This window comes from Triticum aestivum, chromosome 1A, assembly GCF_018294505.1.
Source record: "Triticum aestivum cultivar Chinese Spring chromosome 1A, IWGSC CS RefSeq v2.1, whole genome shotgun sequence".
NCBI lineage: Eukaryota > Viridiplantae > Streptophyta > Magnoliopsida > Poales > Poaceae > Triticum > Triticum aestivum.
Window position 1 is genome coordinate 569,887,863 of NC_057794.1, and position 25,715 is coordinate 569,913,577.

Genomic DNA, 25,715 nt, shown 5'->3' on the forward strand with positions numbered 1-25,715 from the left:
GAAGAAACATCATAGGATCCAAATATAATACCAAAGCTCGTGATACATCAAGATCGTATCACCTCAAGAACACGAGAGAGAGAGAGAGATCAAACACATAGGTATTGGTACATACCCTCAGCCCCGAGGGAGAACTACCCCCTCCTCGTCATGGGGAGCACCGGGATGATGAAGATGGCCACCAGAGAAGGATTCCCCATCCGGGAGGGTGCCGGAACGGGTCTAGATTGGCTTTTGGTGGCTACGGAGGCTTCTGGCGGCAGAACTCCCGAACTATTGTGCTCCCCGATTGTTTTAGGGTATATGGATATATATAGGCGGAAGAAGTACGTCAGGGGAGCCACGAGGGGCCCACGAGGGTGGAGGGCGCGCCTAGGGGGGTGGGCGCGCCCCTCTGCCTCGTGGCTTCCTTGTTGCTTCCCTTACGTGGACTCCAAGTCTCCCGGGTTGCTTCTGGTCCAAAAATAAGTTCCGTGAAGTTTTAGGTCAATTGGACTCCGTTTGATTTTCCTTTTCTGCGATACTCTAAAACAAGGAAAAAACAGAAACTGGTACTAGGCTCTAGGTTAATAGGTTAGTCCCAAAAATAATATAAAAGTGTATAATAAAGCCCATAAACATCCAAAACACATAATATAATAGCATGGAACAATAAAAAATTATAGATACGTTGGAGATGTATCAGCATCCCCAAGCTTAATTCCTACTCGTCCTCGAGTAGGTAGATGATAAAAGCAAAATTTTTGATGTGGAATGCTACTTGGCATAATTTAAATGTAATACTTCTTAATTGTGGTATGAATATTCAGATCCGAAAGATTCAATATAAAAGTTCATATTGACATAAAAATAATAATACTTCAAGCATACTAACTAAGCAATCATGTCTTCTCAAAATAACATGGCCAAAGAAATTTCATCCCTACAAAATCATATAGTTTAGTCATGCTCCATTTTCGTCACACAAGAATGCTCTCATCATGCACAACCATGATGACAAGCCAAGCAATTGTTTCATACTTTAGTAATCTCAAACCTATAAACCTTCACGCAATACATGAGCGTGAGCCATGGATATAGCACTATGGGTGGAATAGAATATGATGATGGGGGTTATGTGGAGAAGACAAAAAAGGAGAAATTCTCACATCAACGAGGCTAATCAATGGGCTATGGAGATGCCCATCGATTGATGTTAATGTAAGGAGTAGGGATTGCCATGCAACAGATGCACTAGAGCTATAAATGTATGAAAGCTCAACAAAAGAAACTAAGTCGGTGTGCATGCAACTTGCTTGCTCACGAAGACCTAGGGCACTTGAGGGGGCCCATTGTTGGAATATACAAGCCAAGTTCTATAATGAAAATTCCCACTAGTATATGAAAGTGACAAAACAAGAGACTCTCTATCATAAAGATCATTGCGCTACTTTAAAGCACAAGTGTGGAAAAAGGATAGTAGCATTGTCCCTTTTTTTAATTTTTATTTGGCCTTTCCCTTTTTTATTTGGCCTTTCTTATTTTTTTGGGACAATGCTCTATTAATGATGATCATCACACTTCTATTTATTTACAAATCAAAGATTACAACTCGATACTAGAACAAAGTATGACTCTATATGAATGCCTCCGGCGGTGTACCGGGATTGCGATGAATCAAGAGTGGCATGTATGAAAAATTATGAACGGTGGCTTTTCCACAAATACGATGTCAACTACATGATCATGCAAGGCAATATGACAATGATGATGCGTGTCATAATAAACGGAATGGTGGAAAGTTGCATGGCAATATATCTCGGAATGGCTATGGAAATGCCATAATAGGTAGGTATGGTGGCTGTTTTGAGGAAGATATAAGGAGGTTTATGTGTGAAAGAGCATATCATTTCATGGGGTTTGGATGCACTGGCGAAGTTTGCACCAACTCTCAATGTGAGAAAGGGCAATGCACTATACCGAAGAGGCTAGCAATGATGGAAGAGTGAGAGTGCGTATAATCCATGGACTCAACATTAGTCATAAAGAACTCACATACTTATTGCAAAAATCTACAAGTCATCAAAAACCTCGGCACTACGCGCATGCTCCTAGGGGGATAGATTGGTAGGAAAAGACCATCGCTCGTCCCCGACTGCCACTCATAAGGAAGACAATCAAAAAACACCTCATGTTTAAAATTTGTTACACAACATTTACCATACGCGCATGCTACGGGACTTGCAAAATTCAACACAAGCACTTCTCAAATTCACAACTACTCAACTAGCATGACTTTGATATTATTACCTCCATATCTCAAAACGATCATCAAGCATCAAACGTCTCTTAGTATTCAAAACACTCCTAGGATTTTTTTACTAATCTTGAATACCTAGCATATTAGGATTATTTAAGCAAATTACAATGCTATTTAAGACTCTCAAAATAATATAAGTGAAGCATGAGAGATCAATAGTTTCTATAAAACAAATCCACCACCGTGCTCTAAAAAGATATAAGTGAAGCACTAGAGCAAATGACAAACTACTCCGAAAGATATAAGTGAAGATCAATGAGTAGTCGAATAATTATGCAACTATGTGAAGACTCTATAACATTTAATAATTTAAGATATTGGAATTTTATTCAAATAGCAAGCAAAATAAAATAAAATGACGCTCCAAGCAAAACACATATCATGTGGCGAATAAAAATATAGCTCCAAGTAAAGTTATCGATGAACGAAGACGAAAGAGCGGATGCCTTCCGGGGCATCCCCAAGCTTAGGCTTTTGGTTGTCCTTGAATATTACCTTGGGGTGCCTTGGGCATCCCCAATATTAGGCTCTTGCCACTCCTTATTCCATAGTCCATCGAATCTTTACCCAAAACTTGAAAACTTCACAACACAAAACTTAACAGAAAACTCGTGACCTCCGTTTGCAACAGAAAACAAAACACCACTTCAAGGTACTGTAATGAACTCCTTCTTTATTTATATTGGTGTTAAACCTACTGTATTCCATCTTCTCTATGGTTTATACCCTCCGATACTACTCATAGATTCATCAAAATAAGCAAACAACACATTGAAAACAGAATCTATCAAAAACAGAACAGTCTGTAGTAATCTGGATCAAATGTATACTTCTGGAACCCCAAAAATTCTAAAAGAAATTTCTGGACCTGAGGAATTTATCTATTAATCATCTACAAAAATAATTAACTAAATAGCACTCTCCAAATAAAAATTGCAGCAATTCTCGTGAGCGCTAAAGTTTCTGTTTTTACAGCATGATCATAAAGAATTCACCCAAGTCTTCCCAAAGGTTCTACTTGGCACAAACACTAATTAAAAGCATAAAACCACATCTAAACAGAGGCTAGGTGAATTATTTATTACTAAACAGGAACAAAAAGCAAGGAACAAAAATAAAGTTGGGTTGCCTCCCAACAAGCGCTATCGTTTAACGCCCCTAGCTAGGCATGATGATTTCAATGATGCTCACATAAAAGATAAGAATTGAAACATAAAGAGAGCATCATGAAGAATATGACTAGCAAATTTAAGTCTAACACACTTCCTATGCATAGGTATTTTGTGAGCAAGCAATTTATGTGAACAATAATCAACTAGCATAGGAAGGCAAAACAAGCATAACTTCCAAACTTTAAGCACATAGAGAGGAAACTTGATATTATTGCAATTCCTACAAGCATATATTCCTCCCTCATAAAAAAATTTCAGTAGCATCATGAATGAATTCAACAATATAACCAGCACCTAAAGCATTCTTTTCATGATCTAGAAGCATAGAATGTTTATTACTCTCCACATATGCAAAATTCTTCTTATGAATGATACTGGGAGCAAACTCAACAAAATAATTATCATGTGAGGCATAATCCAATTGAAAACTAAAATCATGATGAAAAGTTTCATGGATATCATTATTCTTTATAGCATACAAGTCATCACAATAATCATCATAGATAGCAACTTTGTTCTCATAATCAATTGGAACCTCTTCCGGAATAGTGGAATCATTACTAAATAAAGTCATGACCTCTCCAAATCCAATTTCATCAATATAATCATCATAAATAGGAGGCATGCTATCATCATAATAAATTTGCTCATCAAAGCTTGGGGGACAAAAAATATTATCTACATCAAACATAGCTTCCCCAAGCTTGAGGCTTTGCATATCATTAGCATCATGGATATTCAAGGAATTCATACTAATAACATTGAAATCATGCTCATCATTCAAATATTTAGTGCCAAACATTCTAATGCATTCTTCTTCTAACACTTTGGCATAATTTTCCTTTCCATCATACTCACGAAAGATATTAAAAAGATGAAGCGTATGAGGCAAACTTAATTCCATTTTTTGTAATTTTCTTTTATAAACTAAACTAGTGATAAAACAATAAATAAAAAGATTCGGTTGCAAGATCTAAAGATATACCTTCAAGCACACACCTCCCCGGCAATGGTGCCGGAAAAGAGCTTGATGTCTACTACACAACCTTCTTCTTGTAGACGTTGTTGGGCCTCCAAGTGCAGAGGTTTGTAGGACAGTAGCAAATTTACCTCATGTGGATGACCTAAGGTTTATCAATCCGTAGGAGGCGTAGGATGAAGATGGTCTCTCTCAAGCAACCTCGCGACCAAATAACAAAGAGTCTCTTGTGTCCCCAACACACCCAATACAATGGTAAATTGTATAGGTGCACTAGTTCGGCGAAGAGATGGTGATACAAGTGGTATATGGATGGTAGGTAAGGGTTTTTGTAATCTGAAAATATAAAAACAGCAAGGTAAGTAATGATAAAAGTGAGCATAAACGGTATTGCAATGCGTTGAAACAAGGCCTAGGGTTCATACTTTCACTAGTGCAAGTTCTCTCAACAATAATAACATAATTGGATCACATAACTATCCCTCAACATGCAACAAAGAGTCACTCCAAAGTCACTAATAGCGGAGAACAAACGAAGAGATTATGGTAGGGTACGAAACCACCTCAAAGTTATTCTTTCCAATCAATCCATTGGGCTATTCCTATAAGTGTCACAAACAGCCCTAGAGTTTGTACTAGAATAACACCTTAAGACACAAATCAACCAAAACCCTAATGTCACCTAGATACTCCAATGTCACCTCAAGTATCCGTGGGTATGATTATATGATATGCATCACACAATCTCAGGTTCATCTATTCAACCAACACATAGAACCTCAAAGAGTGCCCCAAAGTTTCTACCGGAGAATCACGACGAAAACGTGTGCCAACCCCTATGCATAGGTTCATGGGCGGTACCCGCAAGTTTATCACCAAAACATACATCAAGTGAATCACGTGATATCCCATTGTCACCATAGATACGCACGGCAAGACATACATCAAGTGTTCTCAAATCTTTAAAGACTCAATCCGATAAGATAACTTCAAAGGGGAAACTCAATCCATTACAAGAGAGTGGAGGGGGGAAGAAACATCATAGGATCCAAATATAATACCAAAGCTCGCGATACGTTAAGATCGTATCACCTCAAGAACACGAGAGAGAGAGAGATCAAACACATAGGTACTGGTACATACCCTCAGCCCCGAGGGAGAACTACTCCCTCCTCGTCATGGAGAGCATCGGGATGATGAAGATGGCCACCGGAGAAGGATTCCCCATCCGGGAGGGTGCTGGAATGGGTCTAGATTGGCTTTTGGTGGCTACAGAGGCTTCTGGCGGCGGAACTCCCGAACTATTGTGCTCCCCGATTGTTTTCGGGTATATGGATATATATAGGCGGAAGAAGTACGTCAGGGGAGCCACGAGGGGCCCACGAGGGTGGAGGGCATGCCTAGGGGGGTGGGCGCGCCCCCTGCCTCGTGGATTCCTTGTTGCTTCCCTTACGTGGACTCCAAGTCTCCCGGGTTGCTTCTGGTCCAAAAATAAGTTCCGTGAAGTTTCACGTCAATTGGACTCCGTTTGATTTTCCTTTTCTGCGATACTCTAAAACAAGGAAAAACAGAAAACTGGCACTGGGCTCTGGGTTAATTGGTTAGTCCCAAAAATAATATAGAAGTGTATAATAAAGCCCAGAAACATCCAAAACACATAATATAATAGCATGTAACAATAAAAAATTATAGATACGTTGGAGACGTATCAGCAGGACATGCAACGGAGATGGTCTCAACAACCAGTGGCTTTGTGGCAATAGCATGCTCTTTTCGCGAAGACTTTGTCTTCGGCTTCTTGGTTGATGGAGCACCATCAGAGGCATCCTTGTGGTTTCGCTTCCTGGCATCAGATTCAGCTGCCCTTGTTTTCTTCAGCTCTGAAGCTGCGGAGGGGACCTTAGGCTTCGAGCCTGTCATGCTGGCAGGGAAGACAATGCTAGGTGCATCCTGCCTTTGTGCTTCAGTGTATGCCATAGCAGACTTCTTCTTCTGTTTGGCAGCCATCCTTGGATCGATGCCAGGACGCCCCAGTGCCTTGCACTTCTCAGCCTCATTGTGCGCTTGAACACATTTCTCTGCGAAGTATTTCATCCGATCTCTTGAGCCTTTGGCTTCCTCGCGTTTCTGGTGAAACTACTCCTTGAGGTTGTGAAACATCTGCTTGAAGTTTTGAACATCAGCTATGCTGAGCTTTGCCATGTGCTTCTTGAACCGAGCCTTCTCAAAATCAATTTTGTTCTTCAGCTCGACGATCTTCTGAGCCAAGGCCAGCTCATTTGCAATGGCTCCATGGAAGGTGACGCTGATGTCCACTGGCAGCTGAAGATCATCAATGTTGATGCTCTGGTTGTTGAACCACTCATCAATGAAGCTGTTCTGAATTTCTACATCAAAGAGGGGCAAATCGTTGAAGATCTCTACCTCTTGCTTGCTCTTTATCAAAAGATCAAGAGCATCATCACCAAAGTCTTCGTCGCTTGACAGATCAATGGTTTCATCTTCGTTCCTCAGAATGGCAGCTGGAGTCAGTTCATGCCCAGAAGTCTTCATGGGCTTCTTCTTGGGCTTCTCCTTCTTCTTGGAGACGCGAGATCTTCCGACTGCACACTCGGTTCAGGAGGTGCAGTGGCCAATGGCTTCGCATGCAAAACTTGCGGTGCGGCAGAGGTCTTCGAAGCCTTCGAGTTCTTTGGCTTCTGCGACTTAGGTAGAGCTGGCGCTTCATCAGAATTTGCCTCGTCAGTTGTGTGATCCACCTTAGCCCCCTGTACAGCAATATGTGTGATGAGGCCTTCAAGGTTGTAGAAGGGGCCAATTTCATTGGGATTGGTATCATGTGTGCCATCAGCCCGTGGAGCAGATGAACCTGGGTTGAAGTCGAGGCCAAATTGCTTCTTGTTCTTCTTGGCAGACTCTTTGGCAAACTGAAAGTTGCACTTGAAGAGATTGTCTTCGCGACACCATAGCAAACTAGATGGGTCGGCATCTTCAGGCTATGGTCCTCAGACCATGCAAGGATAGAAGCCTTGGGCAATGGCTTCAGGCTTGGACTTGGGCTGCAGACCTCTGTATATGATATCTCCCCATGGTCACTTAATGGCATTCTTCTCAGCATACTCAGTGGTAACAAATCTGTATTTGAACCATTCCTCTGACGAATATCTTTGAATCCATTGAATTCGGGTCTTGCGCTCACCATAGGTTTCTTCCGGATCTGACTTGTACATTTCAAAGAGATCTGGTGGCAGATCCTTGGCTGTATCCCCATGGCGCTGCCCGCCGCCCTTTCTAGCTGATTTTTCAGTGGCCATAGTATAAAAGCTGAAAGGCTTCAACACTGTGAATGGCTTTTGATGACCCACAAGTATAGGGGATCTATCGTAGTCCTTTCGATAAGTAAGAGTGTCGAACCCAACGAGGAGCAGAAGGAAATGATAAGCGGTTTTCAGCAAGGTATTCTCTGCAAGCACTGGAATTATAGGTAATAGGTAGTTTTGTGATAAGATGATTTGTAACGAGCAACAAGTAACAAAAGTAAATAAAGTGTAGCAAGGTGGCCCAATCCTTTTTTTAGCAAAGGATGAGCCTGGACAAACTCTTATATAGAAGAAAGCACTCCCGAGGACACATGGGAATTATCTTCAAGCTAGTTTTCATCATGTTCATATGATTCGCGTTCGGTACTTTGATAATTTGATATGTGGGTGGACCGGTGCTTCGGTGCTGTCCTTACTTGGACAAGCATCCCACTTATGATTAACTCCTATTGCAAGCATCCGCAACTACAAAAGAAGTATTAAGGTAAACCTAACCATAGCATGAAACATATGGATCCAAATCAGCCCCTAACGAAGCAACGCATAAACTAGGGTTTAAGCTTCTGTCATTCTAGCAACCTAGCATCTACTTATTACATCCCAATGCCTTCCTCTAGGCCCAAATAATGGTGAAGTTTCATGTAGTCGGCGTTCACATAACACCACTAGAGGAGAGACAACATAAATCTCATCAAAATATCGAATGAATACCAAATTCACATGACTACTAATAGCAAGACTTCTCCCATGTCCTCAGGAACAAACATAACTACTCACAAAGCATATTCATGTTCATAATCAGAGGGGTATTAATATGCATAATGGATCTGAACATATAATCTTCCACCAAGTAAACCAACCAGCATCAAGTACAAGGAGTAATCTACACTACTAGCAACCTACAGGTACCAATCCCAGAGTTAGAGACAAGAATTGGATACAAGAGATGAACTAGGGTTTGAGAGGAGATGGTGTTGGTGAAGATGTTGATGGAGATTGGACCCCTCCCGATGAGAGGAGCTTTGGTGATGACGATGGCGATGAATTCCCCCTCCCGGAGGGAAGTGTCCCCGGCAGAACAGCTCCGCCAGAGCCCTAGATTGGTTCTGCCAAGGTTTCGCCTTGTGGCGGCGGAGTCTCGTCCCGAAAGCTTGCTTATGATTTTTCTTCGGACGAAAGAATTCATATAGCAGAAGATGGGCACCGGAGGGCCAACAGGGGGCCCACGAGGCAGGGAGCACGCCTAGGGGGTAGGTCGCGCCCCGCCCTCGTGGTTAGGGTGTGGGCCCCCTCTGGTATTTTCTTCGCTCAGTATTTTTTATTATTTCCAAAAATAACTTCCGTGGAGTTTTAGGACTTTTGGAGTTGTGCAGAATAGGTCTATAATATTTGCTCCTTTTCCAGCCCAAAATTCTAGTTGCCGGCATTCTCCCTCCTTATGTAAACCTTGTAAAATAAGAGAGAATAGGCATAAGTATTGTGACATAATGTGTAATAACAGCCAGCAATAAATATCAGTATAAAAGCATGATGCAAAATGGACGTATCAACTCCCCCAAGCTTAGACCTCGCTTGTCCTCAAGCAGAACCCGATAACGATAAATATGTCCACATGTTTAGAGGTAGAGGTGTCGATAAAATAAAATACGGACATGAGGGCATCATGATCTTTTTTTTAAAATAGCAACATATATGGATAATGTCATATGATCTCTTATGCTCAAGTAATAATCTATTCACAATGCAAAGTATGAATCAGAAACTTTATTGAGATCTAACAAACTATAATCTCAGTCATTGAAGCAATTGCAATTTATTATAACATCGGAAAGAGTCTATGTCAGAGCTTTTCAGCAAGCCCACATACTCAACTATCATGTAGTCTTTCACAATTTCTAACACTCACACAATACTTGTGGTTACGGAGTTTTAATCGGACACAAAGAAAGATATGGGCTTATAGTTTCGCCTCCCAACCTTTTACCTCTAGGGTAATGTCAAAAATAATAGCTCATGCTAACTTACATCCAATTATATATATATATATATATATATATATATATATATATATATATATATATATATATTCCAACACACTGAGCTTGCCAAAGGATAAAATGTAAAAAGGAAAGGTGAAGATCACCATGACTTTTGCATAAGGTAGGAGATAAAAGTAAAAGATAGGCCCTTCGTAGAGGGAAGCAGAGGTTGTCATGCACTTTCAGGGTTGGATGCACAAAATCTTAATGCGAAAGAGCGTCACTTTATATTGCCACTTGTGATATAGACCTTTATTATGCAGTCCATCGCTTTTATTTCTTCCACATCACAAGATCGTATAAAGCTTATTTCCTCCACACCAATCAATCATACATATTTAGAGAGCAATTTTTATTGCTTGCACCGATGACAACTTACTTGAAGGATCTTACTCAATCCATAGATAGATATGGTGGACTCTCATGGCAAAACTGGGTTTAAGGGTATTTGGAAGCACAAGTAGTATCTCTACTTGGTGCAAAGAATTTGGCTAGCATGAGGGGAAAAGCAAGCTCAACATGTTGGATGATCCATGACACTATACTTTATTTCAGATATAAGAAAAAATAACCCGTTATGTTGTCTTCCTTGTCCAACATCAACTCTTTAGTATGTCATATTTTAATGAGTGCTCACAATCATAAAAGATGTCCAAGATAGTATATTTATATGTGAAACCTCTCTTTCTTTATTACTTCCTCCTAATTTCAAAGATGACCAAAACTATGTTTGTCAACTCTCAACAACTTTTAATCATCATACTCTTTCTATGTGAAGTCATTACTCTTCATAAGATCAATATGATATCTTTTTATTCTTTCTTTTTCTTTTATTCACTCAAGATCATAGCAAGATAATCAAGCCCTTGACTCAACACTAATCTTTATTATATAGCTCACGGACTTGATTACATAGAGGGATCATAAAGCAAAACTCAAAACTAGATCATACCAAAAACTTTATTCTACTAGATCAAGATATTACTACAAGGATCGAACTAAGTAAAACGATAAAGATAAAAGTGATGGTGATACGATACCGGGGCACTCCCCCAAGCTTGGAAGTTGCCAAGGGGGTGCCCATCCCATATGACTATGTCTCCTTTGTTGGTGAAGAAGATGGTGGTGATGATGAAGTAGGCTTGTCGACCATCTTCCAAGGCAGAGGCTTCTACCTCTTGAGCACTACATTGGATTTCCTTGAAGAGGAAAGGATGATGCAGGAAAGTAGCATAAGTTTTTCCCTCAGTTTTTGAGAACCAAGGTATCAATCCAGTAGGAGGCTGCGCGCGCGTCCCTAGTACCTGCACAAAACAAATAACTCCTCACAACCAACGTGATAAGGGGTTGTCAATCCCTTCACGGTCACATACGAGAGTGAGATCTGATAGATATGATAAGATAATATTTTTGGTATTTTTATGATAAAGATGCAATGTAAAATAAAAGCAAAGTAAAAAGCAAAGGAAATAACTAAGTATTGGGAGATTAATATGATGAAGATAGACCCGGGGCCATAGGTTTCACTAGTGGCTTCTCTGAAGAGCATAAGTATTTTACGGCGGGTGAACAAATTACTGTTGAGAAATTGACAGAATTGAGCATAGTTATGAGAATATCTAGGTATGATCATGTATATAGGCATCATGTCCGAGACAAGTAGACCGACTCCTGCCTGCATCTACTACTATTACTCCACTCATCGACCGCTATCCAGCATGCATCTAGAGTATTAGGTTCATGAAAACAGAGTAACGCCTTAAGTAAGATGACATGATGTAGAGGGATAAATTCATGCAATATGATAAAAAACCCATCTTGTTATCCTCGATGGCAACAATACAATACGTGCCTTGCTGCCCCTACTGTCACTTGGAAAGGACACCGCAAGATTGAACCCAAAGCTAAGCACTTCTCCCATTGCAAGAAAGATCAATCTAGTAGGCCAAACCAAACTGATAATTCGAAGAGACTTGCAAAGATAACCAATCATACATAAAAGAATTCATAGAAGATTCAAACATTGTTCATAGATAATCTTGATCATAAACCCACAATTCATCGTCTCAACAAACACACCACAAAAAGAAGATTACATCGAATAGATCTCCACAAGAGAGGAGGAGAACATTGTATTGAGATCCAAAAAGAGAGAAGAAGCCATCTAGCTAATAACTATGGACCTGAAGGTCTGAGGTAAACTACTCACACTTCATTGGAGAGGCTATGGTGTTGATGTAGAAGCCATCCGTGATGGATGCTCCCTCCGGCGGAGCTCTGGAACAGGCCCCAAGATGGTATCTCGTGGATACAGGAAGTTATGGCAGTGGAATTAGGGTTTTGGCTCCGTATCTGATCGTTTAGGGTACGTAGGTATATATAGGAGGAAGGAGTACGTCGGTGGAGCAACAGGGGGCCCACGAGGGTGGAGGCCGTGCCTGGGGGGTGGGGTAGGCGCGCCCCCTACCTCATGGCCTCCTCCTTTGTTTCTTGACGTAGGGTCCAAGTCTCCTGTATCTTGTTCGGTGAGAAAATCACGTTCCCGAAGGTTTCATTCCCTTTGGACTCCGTTTGATATTCCTTTTCTTTGAAACCCTAAAATAGGAAAAAAAACAACAATTCTGGGCTGGGCCTCCGGTTAATAGGTTAGTCCCAAAAATAATATAGAAGTGGATAATTAAGCCCAATAATGTCTGAAACAGTAGATAATATAGCATGGAGCAATCAAAAATCATAGATACATTGGAGACGTATCAAGCATCCCCAAGCTTAATTCCTGCTCGTCCTCGAGTAGGTAAATGATAAAAACAGAATTTTTGATGTGGAATGCTACTTGGCATAATTTCAATGTAATTCTTCTTAATTGTGGCATGAATATTCAAATCTGAAAGATTCAAGATAAAAGTTCATATTGACATAAAAATAATAATACTTCAAGCATACTAACTAAGAAATTATGTCTTCTCAAAATAACATGGCTAAAGAAAGTTCATCCCTACAAAATCATATAGTTTAGTCATGCACCATTTTCTTCACACAAGAATGCTCTCATCATGCACAACCCCGATGACAAGCCAAGCAATTGTTTCATACTTTAGTAATCTCAAACTATAAACTTTCACGCAATATATGAGCGCGGGCCATGGACATAGCACTATGGGTGGAATAGAATAAGATGATGGGGGTTATGTGGAGAAGACAAAAAAGGAGAAAGTCTCACATCAACGAGGCTAATCAATGGGCTATGGAGATGCCCATCAATTGATGTTAATGTAAGGAGTAGGGATTGCCATGCAACAGATGCACTAGAGCTATAAATGTATGAAAGCTCAACAAAAGAAACTAAGTGGGTGTGCATGCAACTTGCTTGCTCATGAAGACCTAGGGCACTTGAGGAGGCCCATTGTTGGAATATACAAGCCAAGTTCTATAATGAAAATTCCCACTAGTATATGAAAGTGACAATACAAAAGACTCTCTATCATGAAGATTATGGTGCTACTTTGAAGCACAAGTGTGGCAAAGGATAGTAGCATTGTCCCTTCTCTCTTTTTTTCTCATTTTTTGGGCCTTCTCTTTTTTATGGCCCTTTTTTATATTCCACACTTGGGACAATGCTCTAGAAAATGATGATCATCACACTTCTATTTATTTACAACTCAATGATTACAACTCGATACTAGAACAAAAGATGACTCTATATGAATGCCTCCGGCGGTGTACCGGGATATGCAATGAATCAAGAGTGACATGTATGAAAGAATTATGAACGGTGGTTTTGCCACAAATACTATGTCAACTACATGATGATGCTAAGAAATATGACGATGATGAATGTGTCATGATAAACGGAATGGTGGAAAGTTGCATGGCAATATATCTCGGAATGGCTATGGAAATGCCATAATAGGTAGGTATGGTGGCTGTTTTGAGGAAGATATAAGGAGGTTTATGTGTGAAAGAGCGTATCATATCACGGGATTTGGATGGACCGGCGAAGTTTACACCAACTCTCAATGTGAGAAAGGGCAATGCACGATACCGAAGAGGCTAGCAATGATGGAAGGGTGAGAGTGCGTATAATCCATGGACTCAACATTAGTCATAAAGAACTCACATACTTATTACAAAAATCTACAAGTCATCAAAAACCAAGCACTACGCTCATGCTCCTAGGGGGATAGATTGGTAGGAAAAGACCATCGCTCGTCCCCGACCGCCACTCATAAGGAAGACAATCAAAGAACACCTCATGTTTCAAATTTGTTACATAACGTTTACCATACGTGCATTCTATGGGACTTGCAAACTTCAACACAAGCATTTCTCAAATTCAAAACTACTCAACTAGCATGACTTTTATATTATTACCTCCATATCTCAAAACAATCATCAAGCATCAAACTTCTCTTAGTATTCAAAACACTCATAAGATTTTTTTACTAATCTTGAATACCAAGCATATTAGGATTATTTAAGCAAATTACCATGCTATTTAAGACTCTCAAAATAATCTAAGTGAAGCATGAGAGATCAATAGTTTCTATAAAACAAATCCACCACCATGCTCTAAAAGATATAATTGAAGTACTAGAGAAAAACTATATAACTCAAAAGATATAATCGAAGCACATAGAGTATTCTAACAAATTCCAAATCATGTATGGGTATCTCAAAAGGTGTGTACAGCAAGGATGATTGTGGTAAACTAAAAAGCAAAGACTCAAATCATACAGGATGCTCCAAGAAAAACACATATCATGTGGTGAATAAAAATATAGCTCCAAGTAAAGTTATCGATAGAAGTAGACGAAAGAGGGGATGCCTTCCGGGGCATCCCCAAGCTTTGGATTTTAGGTGTACTTAGATTATTTTGGGGGTTCCATGGGCATCCCCAAGATTAGGCTCTTGCACTCCTTGTTCCATAATCCATCAAATCTTTACCCAAAACTTGAAAACTTCACAACACAAAACTTAAAGTAGAAAATCTCATGAGCTCCGTTAGCGAAAGAAAACAAAAGACCACTTCAAGGTACTATAATGAACTCATTCTTTATTTATATTGGTGTTAAACCTACTTTATTCCAACTTCTCTATGATTTATAAACTATTTTACTAGCCATAGATTCATCAAAATAAGCAAACAACACACGAAATATAGAATCTGTCAAAAACAGAACAGTCTGTTGTAATCTGTAGCTAGTGCAATATCTGGAACTCCAAAAATTCTAAAATAAATTTATGGACGTGAGGAATTTATATATTAATCATCTTCAAAAAGAATTAACTAAATATCACTTTCCAAATCAAAATGGCAGCAGTTCTCGTGAGCGCTAAAGTTTCTGTATTTTACAGCAGGATATCAAGACTTTCCCCAAGTCTTCCCAACGGTTCTACTTGGCACAAACACTAATTAAACACAAAAAACACAACCAAATCAGAGGCTAGGTATATTATTTATTAATAAACAGGATCAAAAAGAAAGTAATAAAAATAAAGTTGGGTTGCCTCCCGACAAGCGCTATCGTTTAACGCCCCTAGCTAGGCATAAAAAGCAAGGATAGATCTAGGTATTGCCATCTTTGGTAGGCAATCCATAAGTGGCTCTCATAATAGATTCATAAGCTAATTTAATTTTATTTCTAGGAAAGTGTTGCATGCCTTTCCTTAATGGAAATTGGAATCTAATATTCCTTTCTTCATATCAATAATTGCACCAATCGTTCTAAGGAAAGGTCTACCAAGAATAATAGGACATGAAGGATTGCAATCTATATCAAGAACGATAAAATCTATGGGCACATAATTCCTATTTTCAACAATAATAACATCATTAATTCTTCCCATAGGTTTCTTAATAGTGGAATCGGTGCAAGTTTAAAGAGCAATCATCATAATCACAGAAACCTAACAAATCACACAAAGTCTTTGGAATCGTGGAAACACTAGCACCCAAATCACACAAAGCATAGCATTCATGATCTTTAATTTTAATTTTAATAGTTGGTTCCCACTCATCATAAAGTTTTCTAGGGATAGAAACTTCCAACTCAAGTTTTTCTTCATAAGATTGCATCAAGGCATCAATGATATGTTTAGTAAACGCTTTATTTTGACTATAAGCATGAGGAGAATTTAGCACGGATTGCAACAAGGAAATGAAATCAATCAAAAAGAAATTTTAATAATTAAATTCCTTGAAATCCATAATAGTGGGTTTAGCAACATCTAGGGTTTTAATTTCTTCAATTCCACTTTCATCAAATTTAGCATCAAGATCTAAAAACTCCGAATTTTTGGAACGCCTTCTAGGTAAAGGTGGATCATATTAAGTCCCATCATTATCAAGATTAATATTCCAAAACAAAGATTTAATAGGGGACACATCAATAACTTTTAGATCTTCATCTTTATTTTCATAGGAACTAGAAGAACACGCTCTTATAAAGGCATCTTTCTTAGCACGCATCCTAGCGGTTCTTTCTTTGCACTCATCAATGGAAATTCTCATGGCTTTGAGAGACTCATTGATATCATGCTTAGGAGGAATAGATCTAAGCTTTAAAGAATCAACATCAAGAGAAATTTTATCAACGTTCCTAGCGAAATCATCAATCTTAAGCAATTTCTCTTCAATCAAAGCATTGAAATTCTTTTGCGATGTAATGAATTATTTAATATTAGATTCAAAATCAGAGGGCATCTTATTATAATTTCCGTAAGAATTGTTGTAGGAATTACAATAATTATTAGAGGGATTACTAGGATAAGGCCTAGGATTAAAGTTTCCTCTATAGGCGTTGTTACCAAAATTATTCCTACCAACAAAATTTACATCCATAGATTCATTATTATTCTCAATCAAACTAGACAAGGGCATATCATTAGGATCAGAAGAAACACTCTTACTAGCAAATAATTTTATAAGTTCATCCATCTTTCCACTCAAAACATTAATTTCTTCTATCGCATGCACTTCCTTATTAGTAGATCTTTCAATATGCCATTGAGAATAATTAACCATAATATTATCTAGGAGTTTAGTAGCTTCTCGTAAAGTGATTTCCATAAAAGTGCCTCTCGCGGTCGAATCTAAAATATTTCTAGAAGCAAAATTCAATCCGGCATAAAAAATTTGTATAATCATCCACAAATTCAAACCATGAGTAGGGCAAGTATGTATCATTAATTTCATCCTCTCCCAAGCTTGTGCAACATGTTCATGATCACGTTGCTTAAAATTCATAATATCGTTTCTAAGGGAGATGATCTTAGCGGGAGGAAAATACTTAGAGATAAAAGCATCTTTGCAGTTGTTCCAAGAATCAATACTATTTTTAGGCAAAGATGAAAACCAAGCTTTAGCATGATCTCTAAGCGAAAAAGGAAATAGCTTCAATTTAACAATATCGTTGTCCACATATTTCTTCTTTTGCATATCACACAAATCAACGAAGCTATTTAGATGGGTAGCGGCATCTTCACTAGGAAGGCTGGAAAACAGATCTTTCATGACAAGATTCAGCAAAGCGGCATTAATTTCATAAGATTCAACATCGGTAAGAGGAGCAATCAGAGTGCTAATAAAATCATTGTTGTTGATATTAGTAAAGTCACACAATTTAGTGTTATCTTGAGCCATCGTGACAAGCAAGCAATCCAACACACAAGCAAACAAAAAGCAAGTGGGCAAAAAGAGGCAAAAAGAGAAAGAGAGGGAGGATAGAGAGGGGGGGGGAATAAAACAGCAAGGGTTAAGTGGGGAAGAGGAAAACGAGAGGCAAATGGCAAATAATGTAATGCGGGAGATAAGGGTATGTAATGGGTACTTGGTATGTTGACTTTTGTGTAGACTCCCCGGCAATGGCGCCAGAAATGGCTCGTTGTCGGGAGTCAAATCTTGACTTGCGCGAACCTCCCTGGCAATGGTGCCAGCAATCTTCTTGCTACCTCTTGAGCACTGTGTTGGATTTCCTTGAAGAGGAAAGGATGATGCAGCAAAGTAGTGTAAGTATTTCCCTCATTTTTTGAGAATCAAGGTATCAATCCAGTAGGAGGATGCGCGCGTGTCCCTAGTACCTGCACAAAACAAGTAACTCCTAGCAACCAACGCGATAAGGGGTTGTCAATCCCTTCACGGTCACTTACGAGAGTGAGATCTGATAGATACGATAAGATAATATTTTTGGTATTTTTATGATAAAGATGCAAAGTAAAATAAAAGCAAAGTAAAAAAGCAAAGGAGATAACTAAGTATTGGGAGATTAATATGATGATGATAGACCCGGGGGCCATAGGTTTCAGTAGTGGCTTCTCTCAAGAGCATAAGTATTTTACGGTGGGTGAACGAATTACTGTTGAGAAATTGACAGAATTGAACATAGTTATGAGAACATCTAGGTATGATCATGTATATATGCATCATGTCCGAGACAAGTAGACCGACTCCTGCCTGCATCTACTACTATTACTCCACTCATCGACCGCTATCCAGCATGCATCTAGAGTATTAGGTTCATGAAAACAGAGTAACGCCTTAAGTAAGATGACATGATGTAGAGGGATAAATTCATGCAATATGATAAAAAACCCATCTTGTTATCCTCGATGGCAACAATACAATACGTGCCTTGCTGCCCCTACTGTTACCGGGAAAGGACACCGCAAGATTGAACCCAAAGCAAAGCACTTCTCCCATTGCAAGAAAGATCAATCTAGTAGGCCAAACCAAACTGATAATTCGAAGAGACTTGCAAAGATTACCAATCATACATAAAAGAATTCAGAGAAGATTCAAGTATTGTTCATAGATAATCTTGATCATAAACCCACAATTCATCGGTCTCAACAAACACACCGCAAAAAGAAGATTACATCGAATAGATCTCCACAAGAGAGGGGGAGAACATTGTATTGAGATGCAAAAAGAGAGAAGAAGCCATCTAGCTAATAACTATGGACCTGAAGGTCTGAGGTAAACTACTCACACTTCATCGGAGAGGATATGGTGTTGATGTAGAAGCCCTCCGTCATGAATTCCCCCTCAGATGGAGCTCCGGAACAGAACCCAAGATGGGATCTCGTGGATACAGGAAGTTACGACGGTGGAATTAGGGTTTTGGCTCCGTATCTGATCGTTTGGAGGTACGTAGGTATATATAGGAGGAAGGAGTACGTAGGTGGAGCAATAGGGGGCCCACGAGGGTGGAGGGCGCGCCTGGGGGGGGGTAGGCACGCCCCCTACCTCGTGGCCTCCTCCTTTGTTTCTTGACGTAGGGTCCAAGTCTCCTGGATCTTGTTCGATGAGAAAATCACGTTCCCGAAGGTTTCATTTCGTTTGGACTCCGTTTGATATTCCTTTTCTTCGAAACCCTAAAGTAGGCAAAAAATAGCAATTCTGGGCTGGGCCTCTGGTTAATAGGTTAGTCCCAAAAATAATATAAAATTGGATAATAAAGCCCAATAATGTCCAAAACAGTAGATAATATAGCATGGAGCAATCAAAAATTATAGATACGTTGGAGACGTATCATAGGCTCACCATCATAGAAGGATGAACGAGTCTCCGGGATCCTCAAATCTGCAGCCAAACTCATCCTCTTGAATCTATATTCATACTCACAGTTTTGGTTTTGCAGGTCATAGATTTGGGCTTGGAGGTGCTCGATCTTCTCGTGAAGCTTAAAGATGGTCTCCCCAATGTTCTTGGCATCCAACTTGTGGTTGTTGGTGAACTCCGCGATCATCATATGGTTGGCGTTGAGTCCACGTTCCACCATCCCCTGGCACTTGAAAACTTGTTGCTCCATTGCTTCGAGCCTTGTCTCCACGTTTTCGGTCCTCCTTGGTCCCTCAACATCGTGGATGTGCATCACGCATCTCAAAGGTTTGAGGGTGTTTCAGCACCTCTGCGAGGTAGGGGTTGATGACCTTCTTGCAGAACTTGTCCTTGGGGGCGCTTGGGGACGTCATGATGATCTAGATCTTTCAGGAAAATAGCTCGAAATTAATACAGAGGATATTTGCGTGATACAGGAGTCAAAACCTTCGGGAGGTTATATAATGAATTTTTACTGACCAAAATACGTATCGTGCAAGAAAACAGAGTCCAGAGAGCACACGAGGTGCCCACGAGGTAGGGGCACGCCCAAGGGGGTAGGGCGCGCCCTCCACCCTCGTGGAGCCCTCATGTCCTTCTCGGATTGCTTCTTATTTTTCTATTTTTCTAGATATTCCAAAACAGAGAAAAATTGCCATTAGAATTGTTTTGGAGTCGGTTTACTTACCGTACCACGTACCTCTTCCTTTTCGGAGTTTGAAACATTCTGGAAAGTGTCCCTTATGTATTCCTTCGGGGTTACGGTTTCAATAACATTGGTTTCAACATTTATAGGATTACCTGAGATATAATGTTTGATTCTTTGACCGTTCACCACCTTCGCATTTGTGCCTTCAAAGTTGTTGATTTTTATGGCGCTGGAACGATAGACCTCCTCGATAACGTAAGGACCTTCCCAATTAGAGAGAAGTTTTCCTGTAAAAAAATCTTAAGCAAGAGTTGTATAAAAATACATAATCACCTACATTAAACTCACGCTTTTGTATCCTTTTGTCGTGCCATCTTTTAACTTTTTCTTTAAACAACTTGGCATTCTCATAGGCTTGGGTTCTCCATTCATCAAGTGAGCTAATGTCAAATTAACTCTTCTCACAGGCAAGTTTGAAATCATAGTTGAGCTCTTTAATAGCCCAATATGCCTTATGTTCTAGTTCGAGAGGTAAGTGACATGCTTTTCGATAAACCATTTTATACGGAGACATACCCATAGGATTTTTATATGCAGTTCTATAGGCCCATAATGCATCATCAAGTTTCTTGGACGAATTCTTTCTAGATCTATTAACAGCCTTTTGCAAAATTAATTTGAGTTCTCTATTACCCGATTCTACTTGACCACTAGACTGTGGGTGATAAGGAGATGCAATTCTATGACTAACATCATACTTAGCAAGCATTTTACGGAAAGCACCATGAATAAAATGTGAACCACCATCAGTCATTAAATATCTAGGGACTCCAAACCTTTGAAAAATAAATTCTTTAAGCATCTTAATAGAGGTGTTATGATCAACACTACTAGTTGGAATAGCTTCTACCCACTTAGTAACATAATCAACAACAACTAAAATATGTGTATATCCATTAGAGGCAGGAAACGGTCCCATATAATCAAAGCCCCAAACATCAAATGGTTCAATAACAAGTGAATAATTCATAGGCATTTCTTGACGTCTACTAATATTACCAATTTCTTTGACATTCATCACAAGATAAGACAAACTTACGGGCATCCTTGAAGAGAGTAGGCCAATAAAAACCGGATTGCAATACCTTATGTGCAGTTCTATCTCCAGCGTGGTGTCCTCCATAAGCTTTGGAGTGACACTTGTGTAGGATCTGTTCCTGTTCATGCTCAGGTACACAACGCCTAATAACACCATCTACTCCTTGTTTATAAAGATGTGGGTCATCCCAAAAGTAATGTCTTAAATCATAGAAAAACCTTTTCTTTTGCTGGTATGTGAAACTAGGTGGTATAAATTTAGCAACAATGTAATTAGCATAATCAACATACCATGGAGCAGTATGAGAAGCATTTATGACATTTAATTGTTCATCAGGAAAGCTATCATCAATAGGTAGTGGGTCATCAAGAACATTTTCTAACCTAGACAAGTTATCTGCAACGGGGTTCTCAGCTCCCTTTCTATCAATAATATGCAAATCAAATTCTTGTAGCAAGAGAACCCATCTAATAAGTCTAGGTTTAGCATCTTTCTTTTCCATAAGATATTTAATAGCAACATGATCAGTGTGAATAGTTACTTTAGAATCAACAATATAAGGTCTGAACTTATCACAAGCAAATACAACTGCTAAAAATTCTTTTACAGTAGTGGCATAATTTCTTTGGGCATTGTCTAGAGTTTTGCTAGCATATTGAATAACATTTAATTTCTTATCAACTCTTTGCCCTAGAACAGCACATACAGCATAATCTCTAGCATCACACATAATTTCAAAAGGTAATTTCCAATCAGGTGGCTGAATGATAGGTGTAGAGGTTAATGCTTTCTTAAGTATTCCAAATGCTTCTACACAATAATCATCAAAGACGAATGGTATATCTTTTTGTAATAAATTAGTCAGAGACCGAGAAATTTTTGAGAAGTCCTTAATGAACCTCCTATAAAAGTTGGCATGGCCAAGGAAACATCTTATACCTTTGATGTCCTTGGGACACGGCATCTTTTCAATAGCATCAACTCTAGCTTTATCAACTTCAATGCCCCTTTCAGAAATTTTATGCCCCAAGACAATACCTTCATTAACCATAAAGTGGCACTTCTCCCAATTCAAGACAAGGTAAGTTTCTTCACATCTCTGCAAAACTCGATCAAGGTTGCTTAAGAAATCATCAAAAGAGGATCCATAGACGGAGAAATCGTCCATGAAAACCTCACAAATCTTTTCGCAAAAATCAGAGAATATAGCCACCATGCATCTTTGAAAGGTAGCAGGTGCATTACATAAACCAAAAGACATATGTCTATAAGCAAAAGTACCGAAAGGGCAAGTAAAAGTGGTCTTTGATTGATCATCAGCTGACACAGGTATTTGAGAGAAACTAGAATAACCATATAGAAAGCAAAAATGTGTATGTTTGGATAATCTTTCCAGCATTTGATCAATGAAAGGTGAGGGGTAATGATCTTTTTTAGTAGCCTTATTTAATTTGCGAAAATCAATTCCATCCTATAACCTGTAATAATTCTTTGCGGAATCAATTCATCTTTATCATTAGGAACGACAGTAATACCTCCCTTCTTAGGAACACAATGGATATGACTTACCCACTGACTATCAGCAATGGGATAAATTATACATGCCTCAAGGAGCTTTAGTATTTCTTTTCTTACCACTTCTTTCATCTTAGGATTCAGCCGTCATTGGTGACCAATAACTGGTTTGGCATCTTCCTCCAAATTTATTTTGTGTTGACATAGAGTGGGACTAATGCCCTTAAGATCATCAAGAGTATATCCAATAGAAACACGGTGCTTCTTTAGAGTTTTCAATAATTTTTCTTCCTCCTTCTCTGAAAGGTTAGCACTAATAATGACAGGATATATCTTCTTTTCATCAAGATAAGCATATTTAAGAGTATCAGGCAGTGGTTTAAGCTCAAACACGGGATCACCCTTGGGTGGAGGAGGACCCCCTAAGATTTCAACAGGCAGGTTGTGTTTCAGAATAGGTCCCTGTTTAAAGAACACTTCATCTATTTCCCTTCTTTCATTCATAAACGTATCATTTTTATGGTCTAGCAAATATTGTTCTAAAGGATCACTAGGAGGTACGACAATAGAAGCAAGACCAATAATTTCATCTTTACTAGGCAGTTCCTCTTCACGGTGTTGTCTACGAAATTTAGAGAAGATGAACTTATGAGACATATCACCTAACCCAATAGTAACAACATCCTTTTTGCAGTTTATCCTAGCATTAACAGTGTTTAAGAAGGGTCTACCAAATATAATGGGACAAAAGCTATCTTGTGGGGAACCAAGAACAAGAAAATCAGCAGGATATTTAGTTTTCCCACACAAGACTTCAACATATCTAACAATCCCAATTGGTGAAATAGTATCTCTATTGGCAAGTTTAATTGTGACGTCAATATCTTCTAACTCAGCAGGTGCAATATCATGCATAATTTCTTTGTATAAGTCAATAGGTATTGCACTAGCACTAGCACTCGTATCACACAAGCCATGATAACAATGATCTCCTATTTTAACAGAAATAACAGGCATGCCTACCACAGGTCTACGTTTATATTTGGGAGAAGGTTTAGCAATTCTAGCAGTTTCATCACAGAAATAAATAACATGCCCATCAATATTATCAGCCAAGAGATCCTTAACAATAGCAATATTAGGTTCAACTTTAACTTGCTTAGGAGGTGTATAGGTTCTAATATTGCTTTTACGAACCACAGTTGAAGCTTTAGCATGATCTTTTATCCTAATAAGAAAAGGTGGTTTCTCAACATAAGCAGTAGGAACAATAGGATCATTATAAGTGATAGTCTTTTCTTCAACTTTAATAGGTGCAACTACTTTTACTTCAATGGGAGGATTATATTTAAACCACTTCTCCTTAGGGAGATCAACATGAGCAGCAAAAGATTCACAGAAAGAAGCTACTATCTCAGAGTCAAGTCCATATTTAGTTCTAAATTTACGAAAAACATCGGTATCCATAAAATTTTCAACACAATCAAACTTAGGTGTCATACCTGACTCCTTACCTTCGTCGAGATCCCAATCTTCAGAGTTGCGTTTAATTCTTTCCAATAAATCCCATTTGAATTCAATAGTCTTCATCATAAAAGAGCCAACACAAGAAGTATCGAGTATGGTGCGATTGTTATCAGAAAGCCGAGCATAATTTTTTTGGATAATCATTTCTCTTGAGAGCTCATGATTGGGGCATGAATATAACATTGAATTAAGCCTCCCCCAAGCTTTAGCGATGCTTTCTCCTTCGCGAGGCCAAAAATTATATATATAATTGCGATCACGATGAACAAGATGCATAGGATAAAACTTCTGATGAAATTCCAGTTTCAATTGTTTGTAGTTCCATGATCCCATATCATCACATAGCCTATACCATGTCAATGCATCTACCTTCAAATATAAAGGGAAGACCTTCATCTTGATAACATCATCGGGCATACCTGCAAGCTTAAATAATCCACAAACTTCATCCACATATATTAGGTGCTCATTAGGATGTAACGTTCCATCTCGTGCAAAAGGATTAGCTAGCAGTTTTTCTATCATACCTTAAGGAATTTCAAAGTAGACATTTTCATTTTCAGTAGGTTCAGTACGTTGAGTAGGTTGAAAATGAACAAACGGAATTTCAAGGTAGTTCTGTGATAAGATAATTTGTAAATGTCTACTTTGAGGGGCTTGTTCGGGGTATCTTCATCAAAATATCGAACGAATACCAAATTCACATGACTACTAATAGCAAGACTTCTCCCATATCCTCAGGAACAACCGTAACTACTCACAAAGCATATTCATGTTCATAATCAGAGGGGTATTAATATGGATAATGGATCTGAACATATAATCTTCCACCAAGTAAACCAACTAGCATTAACTACAAGGAGTAATCAACACTACTAGCAACCTACACGTACCAATTCCACACTTAGAGAAAAGAATTGGATACAAGAGATGAACTAGGGTTTGAGAGTAGATGGTGCTGGTGAAGACGTTGATGGATTTTGGCCCCCTCTCGATGAGAGGAGCGTTGGTGATGACAATGGCGATGATTTCCCCCTCCCGGAGGGATGTGTCCCTGGCAGAACAGCTTCGCCAGAGCCCTAGATTGGTTCCGCCAAGGTTTCGCCTAGTGGCATCGGAGTCTCATCCCGAAAGCTTGCTTATGATTTTTCTTTGAATGAAAGACTTCATATAGCAGAAGATGGGCACTGGAGGGCCACAGGGGGCCCATGAGGCAGGGGGCGCGCCCAGGGGGGTAGGGCGCGCCCCCACCCTTGTGGCCAGGGTGTGGGCCCCCTCTGGTATTTTCTTCGCTCAGTATTTTTTATTATTTCCAAAAATAACTTCCATGGAGTTTCAGGACTTTTGGAGTTATGCAGAATAGGTCTTTAATATTTGCTCCTTTTCCAGCCCAGAATTCCAGCTGCCGGCATTCTCCCTCCTTATGTAAACCTTGTAAAATAAGAGAGAATAGGCATAAGTATTGTGACATAATGTGTAATAATAGCCCATAATGCAATAAATATCGATATAAAAGCA